The sequence below is a fragment of the Salvia hispanica genome, chromosome 3 (genome assembly GCF_023119035.1).
Source record: "Salvia hispanica cultivar TCC Black 2014 chromosome 3, UniMelb_Shisp_WGS_1.0, whole genome shotgun sequence".
Lineage (NCBI taxonomy): Eukaryota > Viridiplantae > Streptophyta > Magnoliopsida > Lamiales > Lamiaceae > Salvia > Salvia hispanica.
The window spans coordinates 14,426,751-14,446,169 of NC_062967.1; the positions used below are offsets into that span (position 1 = coordinate 14,426,751).

At 34.5% G+C, this 19,419-nt stretch overlaps 1 pseudogene; it reads left to right on the plus strand.

Moving 5' to 3' along the window:
- Positions 1-9,396: 9,396 nt before the first annotated feature.
- Positions 9,397-12,012, plus strand: LOC125209349 (annotated as a pseudogene).
- Positions 12,013-19,419: the final 7,407 nt, after the last annotated feature.

Here is a 19,419-nt window from a genome sequence, read left to right on the forward strand (position 1 = left end):
ATATTCACTATTTTATAGGAAAATGTTATTTTCTATTCTATTACTAGTAGTTTCCTTGTCCATCATTTCCCTACATCACGCACCAAAAAATAATAATACAGTACTAAAAATAACTATTTTTATCGTAATTTGGGAAAAATTCTTTCGAAATAAATTTATGATCATACTTTTATGCGGAAAATGATGATAACATTGATATCATTTTTCTATACATTATGATTTGGTAGAAATTTCGTATTCCTCATTGATTAAAGATTAAAAAGCCGTTAAAGGTGTCGATTTTAATTTTAATGGTAAAGTGATTAACGTTTGATGTAAAAAATTCCTAATTTGAGTCTATTGTGACAAAATCATTGCAAATTATGTTCATATTTTATATATCAATAAAAATCCAATAAATTTTTTACTAACGAATAACCGATAAAATGAGATTAAATGTATGGATATAAGAATGAAGAACTATATAAATCACAAGACATAGAAAAACACAAGAATGATTGCAATAAATATAGATATAATAAAGGATGAAGGATTTAGATGGATTGGGTTTGGATGGTGAAGCCTCACCGACAGAAATTTAAGTTTCATAAATAAATTCTCAAGAAAAAGAAATAAGAAGTGTGAGATGATAATATTAAAGGAAGGTGAAGAAGCTCAGATTAATGCATGTGTTGAGTTTGGGGCCAAAATGGCAAATTGGCCCACACACCACTCCCCAATCTTCATCATGTGAAATTGCATCTTCCTTTTTTTACTCTTTTAATTCCATTTTGTAAACAAATTATAATGTGCCCATTTTCAGTTGTTGAAGGTGTGTCGGTTTCATCACAAATGAGACACCTCAACTAATCTTAATATCTCAAGATAATTTGGTGTCAGAATTCAGAATTTGTGTCACTTTCTTTTTCTCCATTAAATCTTCACGGGTTCCCTTCTCCATCAAACACCTCTTTATACAACACATTACATATTTATAAGAGATACCCTTTTGTGAAATTATGTTTTTTTTTATCAGTTTTGGTTTGCATTTTGTGATATTTTTGATTGAGAGATTTAATCTTTTGTAAAAGTTAACAAACATGTGAACAAATTCAGATTCATGCTAGCTCATCCAATACTTTTGGAATCTTACACGGGTTTCATGGATTACTAATTCTTTATTGGAGCTTGAAACTTTTGAGATGAAACCACAATTCACGCCTTGGTAAGTTTGTTGCTTAAATCTGATTTTAGTATTTAAAAAATAAATTATATAATTAAAATTTAATTTTCTACAAAAACAATTAAAATACCACAATAATCAATATGTTAGTTGTCATCAGCTATAGGCCAAATATAATATAAGAACTCATCCCAAAAGACTAGTTTGTTAGGGGAGCTAGAGAGCTCATATATACCACATCCCAGTTGTTCTCACAATTGATGTGGGACATTGAGTCCGTAACACTTGACCCTCTTTTAAGGGCCAACATCCTCATTGGTCACGGTTGGTTCTTTGTCAGGTCACTACTTCGTGAGCCATCACTCCGAGTTCTGTTCATGGCCACATTGACCACGACGGATTCTTTGTTCGGCCAACGTGCTTGTGCATACAATGGAGCATTGGCGGCATGTGTTTCTCTATTGCATCGTCATGCTTACATTTTTTTTATATAGTTAAATAAGCTATTGATAGGTTAACAAAGTCTTTCTATTTTTGATTTTTGGATTTTGTAATAGTAATTAAAATAAAAAAAATTAGTACTCCGTACTAGTTAAAAATTATACAATCCTTTTTGAATAGGCAGACCAGTCAAAAAACGCCAAGATTGATAAAAGGCAAAGGGAAGGCAGTGACTTTAGGTGGGAATCCACTTTAGTTAATGATTAGATTTCAACTAATGGTGATTTAGTGAACTAAAATAGGTGTGGGAGTGATGATGGGTGAGAGAGTGACATAGTCAACCAATTAAAGAATCCTAACTAAGGTTCATATTAATTAATTAGTTAATTAATAAACTTTGGATACTAGTTTCTGCTCCACTTTAATTTCTTTGTTGGTGGGAATGCTTTACCCATATTCGATTACACTTTCTAAGCTTTCAATGGCGCCATCCACGGAAATTATAGAGTTGGTGGGTACGACTAAAATGGGTCGAATCCTTTTTTTACCCACCCGTTGACTATTTATCAAATTAATTTTGGGAAAAATATGGTGCAACCAATTAATTACGTTTATTTATTAGTGCTACCAAAGTGCAAGTTGTACCACGTTAATCCGTTTTACAATTTAATTAGGTTTTAACAAAGGATACACGGTTGTCATACAAGAATAAGAAACAATTTGAGCGAAAATAAGAGCATATTTGGTAAAGATGATAAGATAGTGCAAGATAATTAAAGTAAGACAGACTTTAGATAAGAATCAAGAAAAGAATTTAGTAAAATATTGTTTGGTAGATTTGATAAACAAATAAGATAGGATCCCAAGAATTGATTTCTGAAACCGATCTGCAATTCGCAAACAACAAGAGTCAAAACTCAGAGATCAAAGTTTATGATCAAAAGCCACTATCGAAATCTGTAATGAAACGAAAAGAATCAAAACACAGTGATCGGCACTTCTGGATGTCGAAACCCATAAATCGCGCATCGATGGCGAAAGCATGAAAATCCAGCTGAATTTCGCACAACCGAAAGTGAAAGATCAGTTATGAGTACTATTTTATTGCAAAATTGATAAATCAGGTACTACTACTATTTATGCAGTTCACTCTGTTAAAAAAGGCAACAAGATACTAGTATAGTAGTACTACTTTTATTTTTATCAACATTTTATTACTATTTAAATTTGCACTCTATTAAAAAAAGCAACAAGATACTAGTACTACTTTTATTTTTTTTATCAACATTTTATTACTATTTAAATTTGAATTCATCATGCCGTGTCGTATCAATTAGGATGAGTTCATGTAACTTTCGTTCTTTGTGTCATGTCTGTGCTTTTACAAACCTTATTGTGTTCAATTCGTCTTAATTAAGTAGGTCATGTATGTGACTTATGTCTTTGATTGATCTTATGTTATGACGAAGTACTTACATCAACATGATGCCCACAAATTGTTATTCCTATGCAAAGAGGAAATAAAAACAGTGGGGCTGCCCCAATTGGAGATTTTATCAATATTCAAAAATTTAAATAACTTTTATCTAGAACAAAATCAAATATAAGAATGTGTTACTTCCTACTGGAGTAGCTAGTTGTTATGCGCATTAAATACCACTGTATTTATTATGATATCTAACCCACCGAAATAAATTTGGGGCAACATATATACAATATTAAAGTCAGTAGGAAAACTTCTGAAATAAATTCAATTCTCAACAATGTTACCGAATTCACAGAAATTATATTGCTCTTGAATTTTACATGTTCCTCGAGCAGCGGCGGAGCCAGAAATTTGACGAGGGGGGTCCAAATTTCTTTAAATAGTGGTTTCACTTTTTTTTAACAAAGCCGTCATAAATAGTTGTGAAAAAAATAGATAGTGAAAAATTAGAAGACGAACAATAGAAAGAATAAATATATATGGAGACAAAGTCAAGGTAAATTCCTACTAATTTTTATCCTTAGAATGTAAAATTCATTAATGGATAACTTTAAATTAAAAAATATATGAAAGCAATTAATGTATACAGTACTTATATAAAAATATCACATATTTATGTATAAATAAATATTTATGAAAGCAAAATTCATTACTTTAAATTAAATTTTAACATAAAATCACTAGTAGTGAAAAATCAATAAAACCCATAAATGAAAATAAATTATATTGTACTAAAGTATGTTTCTATATTTATGAGATTCAAAAATGTATTTTTGTATTCATATATTAGTTAAAGTTTTAAAATGAAAGTAAACAATGATATATGTATAAATTAAATTTAAAATAAAAGAAAACAAAACAAACATAAATAAAGTTAGAATGGTGGAAATGGAATAAAAGGGACTACAGGCGCCACCAGGGCTCGAACTTAGGTCTTGAGCGGAGTAGGCAAGTTAAGATCCCACCTGCGCCACTTTACTTACTTGAAATACTTAGGTGGCGTTCGGTTGCCATGAATAATAATCATGAGACTATTCATCTAGGATTAAGTTGTGGGATTATTTTAGTTGGAGGGGGGAGGCTATGACTAATTATCATGAGACTATCCATCTAGGATTAAGTTGTAGGGTTCAATCTTATGAACTAAACATAATACATATTTAATCATGAGATTTAATCTTGGCAACCGAACACTCCCTTAGTATACATATGTTATATGTAGGTAAGAGCATCTCCAATGGTCGGCTAGCGACCGGCTAAAAAAAAAATCATGTACTTTTTTTTTTTTTTAAATCTTTGTACTTTTTTTTAATGGAATGGATTAATTTTTCCGTATATGTGTCGTAAATTTAATTCCGTATTTTAATCGTAATTTTAATTCCGTAAATGTAGTATATTTTGAATTATTTTTGTTGCGGCTGGCCTAAATCTGATGTGGTAGGTGGATTTTTTAGTATTGCTGACGTGGCAGGGGAGAGAATGGCTAGCCTATTGGTGGCCTATGTACCATTGCGGATGCTCTAATACTCAAAATGTTGAGGGCCCAAGGGCCCCCCGGCCCCACCCTAGCTCTGCCCCTGTCCTCAAGTTTTCTCGAGCATCATATAGAAGTTGGGAAACTAGTGAAGGTTATAATTTTCCTAATATCAGACAAAAAAAATACCTACTTTATTACTACTTGTGCATGGGAATACTTGTTTTGTTAACAAAATGTAGGAGATACTCAATTTGACTAAACTAAACCTAATGCAACCGTCAAATAAGTATACTTTTCAGACAAATTCTTAGGATTTTTTTTTATTTACAAAAAATCCTTACAAACGATCAATTGTTGTTACACATGCTCATTTGTTGACAAATTAAAACGGTAAGTTTCTCAACATTTTGAACGGCTAATCCAATTTGCGACTCTCTAATCCTCAAAAAATGGATTAGTAAAATATGTAATGATTTCATGGACAAATCCAAGTACCTAACCATTTTTTTTGGAAAATAAAAGAGAAATGGGTATTTTATGTTTTTATAGAATTGTTACTTTTAATAACTGTTACTTTTTAAAAAAAAAAAGCATTTCCTCCGTCCCAAATTAGACGAGCATATCTCATTTTAGGTCAATTCCCTTATGTTGATAAAAAAAATAATGTAAATTATTCGTTCATCTTTTTTTATTTTATCTTATTTTAATCCACTAACAATAATTTCCATAATTTCGTGCCCATAGCAAATCGGCTAAACACGGATGAAGGAGTATTAGAGCATCCACAGTGGTTGGACCACTAGTCCCGCCTAATGTGCGGACTAGTAGTTGCCACATCAACATTTCTTAGTTCGGCCCTTCTTTATGCAGTGGTTTGGACTAATGTCCATCGGCCCTTCCATCAGCATTTACTAAAATATCAAAATAGATTATATTGAACATAACAAATTTAAAACAAACACCTGCATTACTTAGTTTATAAAAAAAACCGCTTTACCTAATAAAAAAAAAACTACATTACTTAATTCAAAAAAATGGATTGAGGGAGTATATATAATGTGTGAAAAATTAAAATAAAAAAAGAGAGAGAAAACGCGTGCATTGTCCTCGTCCGTCAGCCTGCAATGGGCGGACGAGGGCTCGTCCTCGACATCGTCCCCGATCGAACTTTCAATAGTGTCGCTTGTCCGCAACATCGTCCATCGACCTGCAATGGGCAGACGATCACGAGTGAGAGGGATCATATGAACGATCCCTCCACCTTTGTGGATGCTCTTAGCTTAAATTGGATTAACGTAAAAAAAAAAAGGTGAAATTAAAATATTTTAGTATACCTCAGGTGATTTTTCAACGATGTTATCCATTCTACTTTTTAAGAATGACGTAGGATTTATCCATCGACAGTTACACTAAGTTACAACAATGCCACAAAAACTTGACAACCGTAATTAAAGGAATCAACCAAATCCAAAATAATGTTTGCATATGATCAAGAACCCCATCATAGTCGTCATTACTTTATGAAATTATGAGAGAGAAAAGATACAGTAATTTATGTAACGTTCAGTGGCTTCATAATTTGGTCCCTAGACATTCTAGACAAAAACAGTTTTTACAATAAATTCTTAAGTTGTTAATGATTAGTACTAATTGTGTATGTATTGTGATTGAAATAAGTATTATTACGTACAAAAAAGGGTAATGATGTGGTCTATCCAAAACAGAACAGTAACTAAACTTCTTTATTACAAGATGCATGCCAATGAGTAGTGTCAGTTACACAACGGTTAGAATTATTCATCATTCATGTTTTTGTCTCTTTTTGGGTTATTCTCATTGCACGTTATGTAGACATGCCATCAAACAAACATCACTTATATGATTATATTTAATTGTTTATCATGTATCTATGCGTAACAAATTGTAGTTAGCGTGAGTTATAGAAAAATTAAACATTCATGGGTGTGTATTATGATGATTAATTGTGTCTCAATAAGTGAAGTATCATTTAGTAGTTAGTGGTATGAATGATATAAATGTATGGCATGCCATAGGATTTGCTAATTAAAGCGTATTTAATTTCTCCACCCATTTCTATTACTTAATTAATTATTTTCTTGGTGACCCTTAAATTCCCTAATTTATGATTCTTGGTTCTAGATCATTCATTATGTCATTTTTTATCAACAAAATGGAGAGTAATGTGAATAAGTGCCAAAATCTATACAACGCTTTTGCTTCTTTTTTTTTTTTTGTTTATTTTTTATTTTTTGGGTAATCCAATAGACTACAATGATACTGATGTCCTTCTGAGAGTTAGGCCCAAATTACACCAAATGCTGTTATGATTTGTAACATACACTGTCTGTAGTTTTAAATGGCATATAATTCTTTCTTCCTTTGAACTGTGATTATGTGAAACTATACATGTAGTTTGGCTGTTTGGGTCATTTCTCGTTCGTCTCATAACAAATCATAAAGTTTCATATTTTATATAATTATCCTACAAAGAAGTTTTCCGGCAAATACAAAGCTAAGGTGATACAAACATGCATTTATTGGCGGACACACATATCCTAAACTATTTTTTATTTTAATTTATTTTCTAGTTCTATAACATGTTTATATTAGTATTATGTTGATTCACGTGTAAAAATCCCTATCAAAATAATATTACGACAGTAAGAAAATATAGTTTCACATAAAATTTAGAATATAAAGCTCATAGTATAACAATTTTTCTGCATCCGCCTCTAGCATGTATTAATGGGATAATGTGGATGACCAATGGCACTCCAACTATCAAAATTAATCACAACTCCCTCCTACTTTATTGCAATTTACGTATCCTATGATACCTCTTGACCAAATTAAGCGTTTACATGACACCTTTTGTCATTGACAATACTCCGCCCATGTAATAGATAAGCAACAAACGATTATTGACGAGGATTCCAGTTTACTGCAGAAGCATATATATTGAAATGTACAAATCTGAATCCACAAATCCCTCTAGTGGTTCTCCCACCATCTTTATATTTGTGTGTACAAAGATACTATGATTTGCCCGGATCATGGGCTAGTAAGTGCTTAGGAGGGGCATTAATTTGCGCCACTTCGTATTTTTTATTCTGTATTTATATATTTAGTCTAATTATAAATCTCATTTCTTTTAATTTTTCATTAAATGTTTCTGTTCAAATTCTTAAATTTTCTTTATGGATAAATTTGGCCCCCTCCCTATAAATTTTTAGCGGCCCAAACTAATTGTACGAGTTACATCATGTTAGTGCAAACCACTATGCATATTACACTCCATACAATGTTTACATATGAACATATTCAATTCATTCCTTCTTCTGCTTTTGTTTTGCTCAACTAATAAGATTTTGGGCTTTGCTTTAACTGATAATTTGAAATTCCAAACTAGTAATGGATTGTGTACGTTTATACTTTATAGACTCCTTTATAATTCACCTCTCTTTCTATCTCTCGAAATGCCCATTTCCTAATTTTGTTTGGCATTTTCTAAATTCATCATATGAAAACTGTTTTAGAGTTATATTTTTTTCTATCTGAATAGCCAAAGAATAATTTGACTAATTTTCCTACTTGAAACATTGGTTATTTAATGAGATTATATATTGATTAAAAATAAAACAAAGAAAAAAGGCGTGATTGGCTGCACATGAATTGCCACTTCATCGTATTCCTCAGTCTTCATGGGCCCCACCAACACATGCTTCCTCCAATCACAGTTATTAACGCCGTCACCCACCGTTTACACAATTATTATATTATATCAGTCCATTTTCACATTAATGCATATCGTGTTTTTTGTTTTTTTGATAGATGCTGATTCTAACATTGGAATCTGAAATATTCTCCCTATAGCATAAAAAATGCATGCACTAGACTATGGCATAAATTCTCACTATTAGACATTTATGATAGACACAGTAAATAATTAGTTTTAACATAACTTCAAAATCTAGGTTTTTGAGTAAAATCTACTCCCTCCGTCCCTTAAATTTTGTCACATTTTTCCATTTTCGTTCGTCCCATAAATTTTTCTACATTTCACTTTTTATCTTTTTTGTTAGTGGACCACATTTCAACTCACATTTTATTATAAAACTAATATATAAAAGTAGGACCTCCTCTCCACTAATTTTTTTAACTCACTTTCCATTATTTCTTAAAACCGGTGGATCAAAGTGTGACAAAATTTAAGGGACGGAGGGAATATCTATGTTTAGGTTTACTTCAAAGTCAATCTTATTTTAGGTTTTTAAGTAAAATATATCTATTTTTAGATTTACGTTAAAACAAATCCAAATCACTTTTTTTTTTAAAATTTTGTGAGTAAAAAAACTAGTGGACAATAAATATTCTTTTAAATTTAAGTTAACTATAAATTGCAGTAGTAAAACAAACTTCACAACACAGTTTTCTTTAGTTTCTTAAATCGCCACACGATTTTCTTTAGTTTCTTACATCGCCACACGAATACTCTCAAGATTTTCCGTTGTCACTTGTTGTGGCCTCCGCCACCATCCCCTTTGCCTTCCATTTGCCACCTTTTTGTATGTCCAAGACCAAATGGTCCTACCCGTTGACACACCAACACTACATAGTTGTAGGATTCCATAGTAAAGAAGGAAAATGAATTAAATTTAAAAATTTCGATTTGATTTTCAAGTTATAAAGAAAATAATTGAAATCGGCTACATATTTACGCCATACGCACGACTAGCTCGTGTGTAGCAAGCGACATGTGATAGGCCAAGGCCAACGTGTAGGTTGCACGTGCATGGAGAATAAAGCGGCATGCTCGGCTCGGGGGCAGCAATAGCGTGCACAAGTCATGCACAAAGGCGTACCGTGGCAATTGCTCTAAGGTACAAATGTTTTAAAATATACGTATGTTTCACTATTCAGTGTTAAGTCTCTCTTTCTTTTTTTTTTTTCATATTGCACAAATTCTTCCCTTTCATCCTCATTTACACTCAAATTCAAATCAAGTAAATTATCTTGAAACCATCACCAGTCCCCTTTTTCATCTCATAAATTTCCCAGTTGAAAGCTCCTCAATGTACTTTAATAGTGCTTCTCCCCTTAATTAGAAAATCAGCAAATAGTCTTTTATCCCTTGTTATTAGAAAATCAGCAAATAGTAGGTTGGAAATTTTTATATGTAAATTTGTGGTAAAAAAAGTTCGCATAGCATCATTAATGCCTAAATTCGGTTGTAAGTACTTACAAATTCAGGCATTATAATATCAAAATAAGGACATCAGGATATGTTTAAAAAATTGACATTTGTCCAATTTCTTAATAAACATTAGAACCAATTTTGTCAATATCCTAAATCTAATTTGTAAATAACTATTGGATCCAATATTAATATATGATACAATCAATACAATTAATACAAGTTGAAGTAGTTGCGGATTCTCTTACATAAAAAGACACAAATTTGTTTCATATATACTCCCTCCGTCCACGATTAAGAGTTCCATTTCAAAATGGCGCGGGTTTTAAGAAATGTTAAGAAAAGTGGGTGGAAAAAAGTTAGTGGAATAGGGGTCCCACTTGTATATATTAGTTTTAAATGATATGTGAGTAAAATGAGTTAGTTGAATGTGTGGTCTCTTTACCATTTATGGTAATTATGAACCAGGACTCTTATTCGTGGACGGACCAAAATGGAGAAACGGGACTCTTATTCGTGGACGGAGGGAGTAATTTATATGCAATCAATCATCCATAGGCTTAGATGTAAGCAATGATGAGGGAAGCGATGTGAATCACCAAAGAGTCAAAGCCAACGGCATATGGATGCACGTAGCTGAGAAAGGATCAGGTCCGTTGGTGCTGCTGCTCCATGGCTTTCCGGGGACGTGGTTCTCGTGGCACCGTCAGATTGAGTTCCTAGCCGCCCACGGCTACCACGCCGTCGCTCCCGATTTGCGAGGTTTTGGCGATACCGACGTCCCCCCTCTCCCCTTCTTCTTACACTTGGTTCCACATCGTTGGCGATCTCATTGCCTTGCTTGATCACTTCTCTGTCCACCAGGTTATACATATTTCTCTCTTGCTAGAGTTTCTTTTTTTTGGATAAATTGCCGGAAAAATCATGTTTTTTTGTCAAATTTTGGTTCGTCTTAGCAACTTTAACATTGTTGCGGGTACAGTGTACCCAAATTGATGGTGTAGAGTGCGTTGTCTGACCGACCGAAAATATTGATGGTTCTAATGAAGGAATAAATTCAAATTTTGTCTTTTATATATGGAACACATGAAAACTATTGATATGTGGTATATATGTGTATAATTTCCGATAGTGATAATTATTGATGTGACGCATAAGTGTGTTAAATATTTTGGCGGCTTTTCAATTGCATTCAATGTACAATTTCATGTTTTAAAGCCAATTTCTAAATTAAGGTCATAGAATTTGAGCAAATTTCATTGTTTTTCTCGCAATTTGAAATTCCTTTTTGAGCTATTATTAATGGAATTGGTATGTGAAAAAGGCATATGTGGTGGGGACGGATTGGGGAGCTGCCGCTGCCTGGCATATGAGCTTGCTACGCCCCGACCGAGTCAAAGGAATCGTAGCTCTTTCCGTCCCCTTTACTCCGCGGTTCGCTAGCGCTAAACCCCTCGAAACAATGAAGCAAAAGTACGGGGATGACTTTTACGTTTGCCAGTTTCAGGTAATTAATCACGAAGTTTGGTCAACTTACGGTCAAAATAAGTTTGGAAACATAATATCAAATCACGAATTCGTCCCAATTTTATAATTGTCTCATTCGTGTATAAAACAATGATGGTGAACTCAGGAAGCAGGGAGAGCAGAGAGGGCGTTAGCAAGGTACGACTGCGCGACAGTGATGAAGAAGTTGTTGCTCATAAACATGGTCGAGATGGTTGTCGCGCCACCCGGAACCGAGATCATCGACTACCTAGAAAAGCCCTCGGTGCTGCCAGCGTGGATCTCGGAGGAAGAGATTAACGTGCTTGCCGAAAAATTCGAGGATTCGGGCTTCACTGGCGAGTTCAACTACTACCGAGCCCTAAACTTGTGAGTCACTACATTATTCAAACATACAATCCATATATATTAGTGTCAATTAATGTGATCTCAGAAACTGGGAGCTAATGGCGGCGTGACAAGGGGCGAAGATTGGAGTTCCGGCGAAGTTGATTGTGGGAACGAAGGATATGGGATACAGAAGCGGCGGTACAAAGGAATACATTGAGAGCTCTGTCTTCAAAAGCTTGGTTCCAAATCATGAGATTGTGATTCTTGATGCTCATCATTTTATCCATTTGGAGAGGGCTGACCAAGTCTCCCAAGAAATCTTGTCCTTCATTCTCAAACTCTCTTGACTTGTAAATAAAACAATGTCAACTTTGAAAAACCAAGCCGGTAAAAAATAAGACTTTTATTTTCAGACGAAGGGAGTATTGTTCTTAAAAGATGCAAAGTGAAAATTCGATAAAAGAACGTGAATTACTTTTGGTTTTGTGATATGATTGGCTGGTACCTATTGCATATTCGGGTGTCGTCTTGGTAAATGCAATGTGTTAATGACCGAACTAATTAGAAAATCGACTAAATTATCGGTTCATGATATAGTCGGTCTACTGTTAGACTGAAATACAGTAGAAAATATATTCTACCTTAGTAATTTAACAATAATAACTTATTCTATTTTAGTCCGTCTCTTAAAAATAGAAACTTTAGAATCTTTATATTTTTAGATGTAGACCCCACAATCCACTAACACTGCTTTCACTTAGGGCTGGCAATTTTTGACACGACACAATAACACGACACGAACCGGTACGAAATTAATGGGTTTGGGTCAGACCTTATCGTGTTCGTGTCCTTATCGGGTCGACCCATTAAGGACACGAAAATTTCGTGTCGTATTCGTGTCGTGTTCGTGTCGGGTTCGTGTTATCCGTTAACAATGCGTGTTCGTGTTATCTGTTAACACATAATATTTTGATATTATTATTCTTATTAACACATAATATTTTAATATTATTATTCTTATTATTTTCATTTTTCAACACTTATTTTCATGTCATTAATGGGTTCGTGTCGTGTTCGTGTCGTGTTGACCCGAAACGGTTGGTGTCGTTAATGAGTTCGTGTCGTGTTCGTGTCTGTGGGTAGCAGGTCGTGTTCGTGTTCATGTTTGATGTTTTCTTAACGGGTCGTGTTCGTGTTTGTTGTTATCGTGTTCGTGTCGTTATCGTGTCGACACGATAACGACCCGACACGCACGATTTGCCACCCCTACTTTCACTACTTTTTCTTTTCTTTTCTTTTACTTTATTTTTTTTTTCATTCTCTTTCTTACTTTACCAACTGTGCATTAAAATACATGTCATTTCAAATGTTTCTATTTTTCAAATACGGAGGTAGTATTAGTTTTATGATCCCCAATGACTCTGTTTTAGATCATAACTAAGATTAATACCCTTCATTGGATTGTAAAATTGATTAATACTCCAAACGAGACAAATCAACTTTCCGTTAGAATTGTTTACAGCAAGACCTTTTATGAAAAAATAAAAATAAAAATTTAGGATATTTGATTAAAATAAAATAGAAACAAAAAACACTATTAACCCACTTCTTAATTATCAATAATAAAATTAGGAATTTAATTTGGTCTAGGTTTGGTTAAATTTTTGGAATGGCTAAAATGCTCACAGAAGAGAAGAGAAGATAAGGGAGTTACTCTGTTTGGGGTAGCTTTAATTTTAGGAATTGAACTTTGTCAGGGCAAAATGGCATAGTACCACTTGCGTTTGAATTCATGCAATAACCATACGACACACCTAGGGACTAATTGTTTTATGCACAGCCACTTTCATCCTTACCTCCATTTTCTGGAACCATAAAAACTTGAAGGAGATTCAAATTAAAAATGAAGGTAAGGGTATCCACGATGGTAGCCCTTTTGGGCATGCCAAAGCCACCATTTCTTGGACATGCCCAACAAACTTGGCCACCACAATGGTGGCCCTCCGGGCCACTCCGGGCCACCAATTAAAATTATTTTTAACATTTTTTTGTTATATTTTAATTTTAGCTATCATAAATATTATTTGCATATAATAATTAAAATACATAGAAATAATTAAAATAAAAAAAATTATAACAAAATTTTCGTTGTTTTATTATAAAAGGGAAAATTATACAACGAAAATTTTCGATACAACGCGGACAACAAAGAGAACCCCCTATCACGCTGCGTCCCCTCCTCTACGGTTCCAGACCTCTTCAACCAAATCAGCCTGCAGTGTTGAATGTGATATTTCACTCCGCATATTGGTGAAACGCTGAATCAAGTATTCATTACTGCGTGGTACACCCATCTGCATGGTACACCCATCTGCAGAGGAAGGGTTGCAATACCGTGACTTGTGCTAGCACCATCTTCCGGTGCCCAGCGCTCTGCAACAAAGCCTTGATCCTCTATTATCATATTGTGCAATGTGATACACGCAGTCATGATGTCTGCGACATCATTTTCGTGCCATAGTCGAGCCGGGCACCGTATAATGGCCCATCGCGATTGGAGGACTCCAAAAGCCCGCTCAACATCCTTCCTAGCACCCTCTTATTTTTTTGCAAAATAGGTCTGCTTCGGCCCAATTGGTTGTCGAATCGTCTTGACAAACACGGGCCAACGAGGATATATTCCATTGGCCAAATAGTATGCCCTGTTGTACTGCGTGCCATTGGCCACGAAGCTGATTTGCGGACCCTCACCTCGGGACTCATCATTGAAGAGATGCGATGATTGTAGAACGTTGATGTCGTTGTTCGACCCAGCAACACCAAAATACGCATGCCAGATTCGCAAGCGGTAGTCAGCAACGGCTTCAAGGATCATCGTGGGATGTCGCCCTTTGAAACCAGAAGTGAATTGCCCCTTCCAAGCTACCGGGCAGTTCCTCCACTCCCAGTGCATGCAATCGATGCTGCCCATCATGCCCGAAAAATGATGCACAGTCCCGTGCATATTTAATCAGTCTCTGGCATTCATCGGCCGTTGGTTTCCGTAGGTACTCCCCTTTGAAGATTTATTTGATACCCTTGCAAAACTGTCTCAGCGTCTTAAGGGCAGTCGTTTCACCCATCTGTAGATATTCGTCAAACATGTCAGCAGGCCCGGCATAGGCAAGCTGCCTAATTGCCATCGTGCACTTCTGATATGTCGACAATCCGGGTCGAACGGTGGCATCACTCCGCAAGGTGAAGCACCTATATCGCTGAGACAAACAATCCGCAATGTGGATGAAGAGTCGTTGCGACATTCTGAATCGCCGACGAAAAACCTCCGGCGGATAACGGGGGTTATCGCCGAAGTAGTCTTCCATCAACCGCTGGTCGGCTCCGGCATGGTCGCGGTTGATATACCGGCGACGGAATCTCGGCCGAGGGGTGGCCACCAAAGCCGCCGCCAAAGCCGCCTCCTCCTCGTCGGCTTCAGCTTGCACCGCTGCAACGAGTTCTTCGAACTCCTCATCGATCGCTCGTTGAAAATTTTCATCGTCGGAATCCATGTTTTGAAACTAAATTGAAATCAATTGGAAAGAGTGGAGTTTGGTTTGGGGTAAAAAAATGGAGGAGAAAGGACGAATATATAAAATTTTTTGAAAAAAAATAAAAAATAAAAAATTAAATTGGTGGCCAAGGGTCGCAACTCTCGGCAGGTTCAAGAAAAGCTACACACCTTTTTAGTTTAACTCTTTCATCCTTTTTTTACTGCCATTTTCTTGTTAAGATTAAGAAGATTGAGGAATGTGTTTCCAAGTTATCCAAGAAATAAATCAGAAATCTTTCTGACATTAAACTTCTTTGAGGTGTGAAGCAACTACTCATGATTAAAGATGCAATTTTTTTTTTTTTCTGTCGAGCTTATTTTGTGAGTTGAAGGTGAGAATTTAATATTTTCGGACGTGGGACATGTTTTTTTATCAAAGAATGTTTTTTGTTTTGATTATGGGACTTATTTTCTGGTAAAGGTTGTTTCTTTTTGCTGTGGAGCTGTTGATAGGTGTTGTATATTGTGAGATGGGCTTTTTCTTTATTTAGTGTATTTTTTTTGTGTAAATGCTTCTAAATCTTGAGGTTTGTAATCAAATAAGGGGTGATTCTGATTGAATGATGTTTATTAACTTCACCCACAAAACTACTATGATTGTTATAGCATTTTCTCCTGCAGCAGATTTATGACAACAAAACTTAACAACATGCCTTTTCTTATGTTCTACTACTACTTTGTTTAACACAAGTTGCCTTTTTCTTGTTTATGTACACTTCCCATAGTTGTTGTGATGATTTACCAACTCCATTTGTGTAGGACTTGCCATATCCGCCTCCCTCGGTGAGGCGCCAAACAAGGAGTTCGACAGTAGACGCTCCTCAGCTGTCTATGAAACCATCACTAAGAGTTAGCAGGGAAGATGATATTGTAGCTCCAAAGCCAGAGTTTCCGACTCGCGATGAACCTGTCTGTGAGGCTGTCACATGACTCAATGTTTCGACACCCCCTTCTCCGGATATTGATGACCCTTTTCTGCCTCCAAGCGAGACGGCTGTGGTGGCAATCATGAGACATATCCTAGAGAAGTGCAAAACGTACGATGGTCCTTCCAGAAACCGGCCTCTAAGCCCCTCTCGTAGCCTTAACCTGACAGAGGCCGAGATTGCTCCATCTGTACATGGCCACAGAGTGAAGGCAGAGATTGCTCCTCTCGTTGGAGCCATCTTCGACAGATATGGCGACATCACTGCAAGTAGCAATGTCAAGTCTCCTTCCATCATGTACCAGAGGCTCGAGAAGAAAACGTTCCAGGACATCACGCGTGCTGAGATCAATGGCATGCTCGACGAGCTCCACCAATACCAGGCTCAGAAGTTCAACGTCGAATGGCTTCTTGAGAAGATCAAACAGATTTCTGAGGTGAAAAGGAGCAGCACTCAGCGTTACTTGGGGTTTAAGGGAGAGGCAACGAAATACATCAAGGTTTATGAAAGAATGGAAAAGGAGATACAACTGAATCAGAGGCACATTGCTCTGATACAGAAGGAAATGGAAGCTAACAAGGCTGATGCTGACAAGTACACAAAGATGGCTGTTGATTTCGAGGTTCGAGTAAAAGCTCTAGCCAGTCAGAGCTTGGTTCATGATCTTCTTTAGTAGTATTATCGTCCCCGCCCCAAATCAATCTTTGTATGCACTACTGCATAGTGCACACGAAGATTAAAACCATACATCTATGCTTTGCTCTTTTTATTGTTATGCTCCTTTTTTTTCTTTACTATGCAGCATATATACATATATAGTTGAATTCATATTACCTTAGCAGTACATATTGAATCTTCTTTTATTCAAGTAAATATGCTACATTCATAGTTAATTTGTGGAAATCAATAGGAATTTGTAGAAATTAAAATTGAAGGGAATTGTTTTATATCCCCAATAAGTAGGAATCAAATCCGGTAAGAATTAGTATTAGAAATTAAAACTGAAGGTAATTTAACCAAATTTATTAACAAACAATTACCTCCAAATTGTTTTATCTCTTTCTTGCATTAATAAATCAATTTTTTTAGTTTATCAACCAATTTTATTATAAAATTATAAGAAATAGAAAAAAACTTATGCAATATTTTTACATAAACTATTGTGCAGATATGTAAATGTAATGTAGATTTTGCTTTTTTTTATAAAAAATTTGAACGAATATAAAAATAAATTAATGATCCGTTCATAAGCATGAGTGTACACTAGAAGGGTTATTACCCTATGGTAATTAAACTTAAAAAATGCTTTACATGTTTTACTAGAAAATTTTTAAGAGAGAATATTCCCCCTTAAAAACTTTGAGTCATGTGCTGATATTGTGGGGCATGCATGTGTAGTTCAAGTATAAGTGACATCAATTTTAATTAATGTTGCATGGTTCAGCAAAGTTAAGGTCAATCTCTATGACATGTACCAAATTTATATATAAATTTATTAATAATATGAAAAGAATGTGATTTGTTTGGAATAATATAAATTTTATTAACATTACTAAACTTCATCATACTAATAATATCACAATTCTGGTAATTAGCTATATATGCGAAGTGATGTCAATTTGTTTTCACGAAATAAAAATCAATTTTAATGCTATAGCATTATTAATAACTAGTATCACGCCTGTGTTATGCACAGATTGATATATTTTTAAAATATTAATTAATAAAATTTAAATTAATTAAATAAAATTAGAATCAATATTAACAATGAACAATTTGAGTAACAATTTTAGTTATACGAGAATAAAAAACTATGCAAATCAATATTGAAGCATAATAAATAGTCATCATTTTTTAAACTTCTTTACAAACTACATTAACTTTAAAATTAAACATCTGCTGATATGTTCCCTAATAACACAATGTGTTTGATATGTAAATCATATACTACCAAGTAGTATAGTCTAAGAGAGAAAATCCACTATACTATATATGTCCCTACTACATATGATATTCTCATTAATAGGGTATGCCTATATACCTTCCTCGTCCGCCGTAGGATTTTCATTAGATTGAGTTGAACTATCAATCTGCAAAATTTCTCGTTCTATATGTACAATTCTTTCAAAAATCTCGGGCGTGCTCACAAAATGTACAAATCTGCAGTTACAAATTGATAAAAAGATTGAGAAAAACAACATCCTCTTTGATCAATAGCTGTAAATTTTAAACTTCACCAACATACAATGTACTATATCCCAAATATTTATTATCTCTCAACGGCGTACTCTTATACGGTTATACCTCCAAGATTATCATATTAAAACCTCCCACTAACTCCACTTACCTTTAAATTATATATATTTAATTTAATAAAAGTTTTAAAATTAAATGGCAATCTAGTATTTGAAAATTAATTTAAAAAAAAAAAATTGGAATGAAATCTCAATGTATTCGATCTGTTCTTTTTCCTTATTTGGCTTCCATTGACCTTCTAATAAATCTCAACAAAGCTTGTAAATTATTTCCTTAGGTGTGGCCATTGCCAAACTATGCTAGGTGAGAAAATATTTCAATTTTCTCTTGCTCAAAGTATATGATCTCATACATCGACTTGCGATATCTACCCTCAACACACTCAAAATGAATGAAGAGATTTCTACCAGTTGACATTCTTATTAGTAGCACTTGAAAAACAAAACTGCACGGATACAAATTCGATATGATTGAAATAACACAACATCATTTGTCATGCTTAATACACAATTGCCAACATAAAATCTCAACAATTTTAAAAACTCCCAATTATTTTGCAGAATGTCATACACTTCAAATCACAATCAACATCAACAGAACTAAAAAACGATCATATCATATTTATATTCATGATATCGCCAATTTGATTACACAATTACGAAGAATATGTAAATGCAACAGTAAAACCCCCAAATCATATACTTTTAGCAATAGAATCTCACAATTTCACCTGATCTACACAATCTCTTCCAAACACGACAATCAATACGTACAAAACTAAAAGAAACCGGCATTAAATTCAGCTTATTTTCTTAACGCTAACAACAATTACAAAGAAAAAAAACAGAGTAAATACCTCGAAGAGGCGACATTGGTTGTTGAGGAGAAAAACGAAACGGAAGCCCAATCATGCTTCGATCGAATCTGATACTCTCTTAGATGTCGTCCTTTGAATGTTGATTATGAAGCTTTCCAACTTCTGCAATAAAAATAGAAAGAGAAGACTATCAAATGTTAAACAACATACAAAT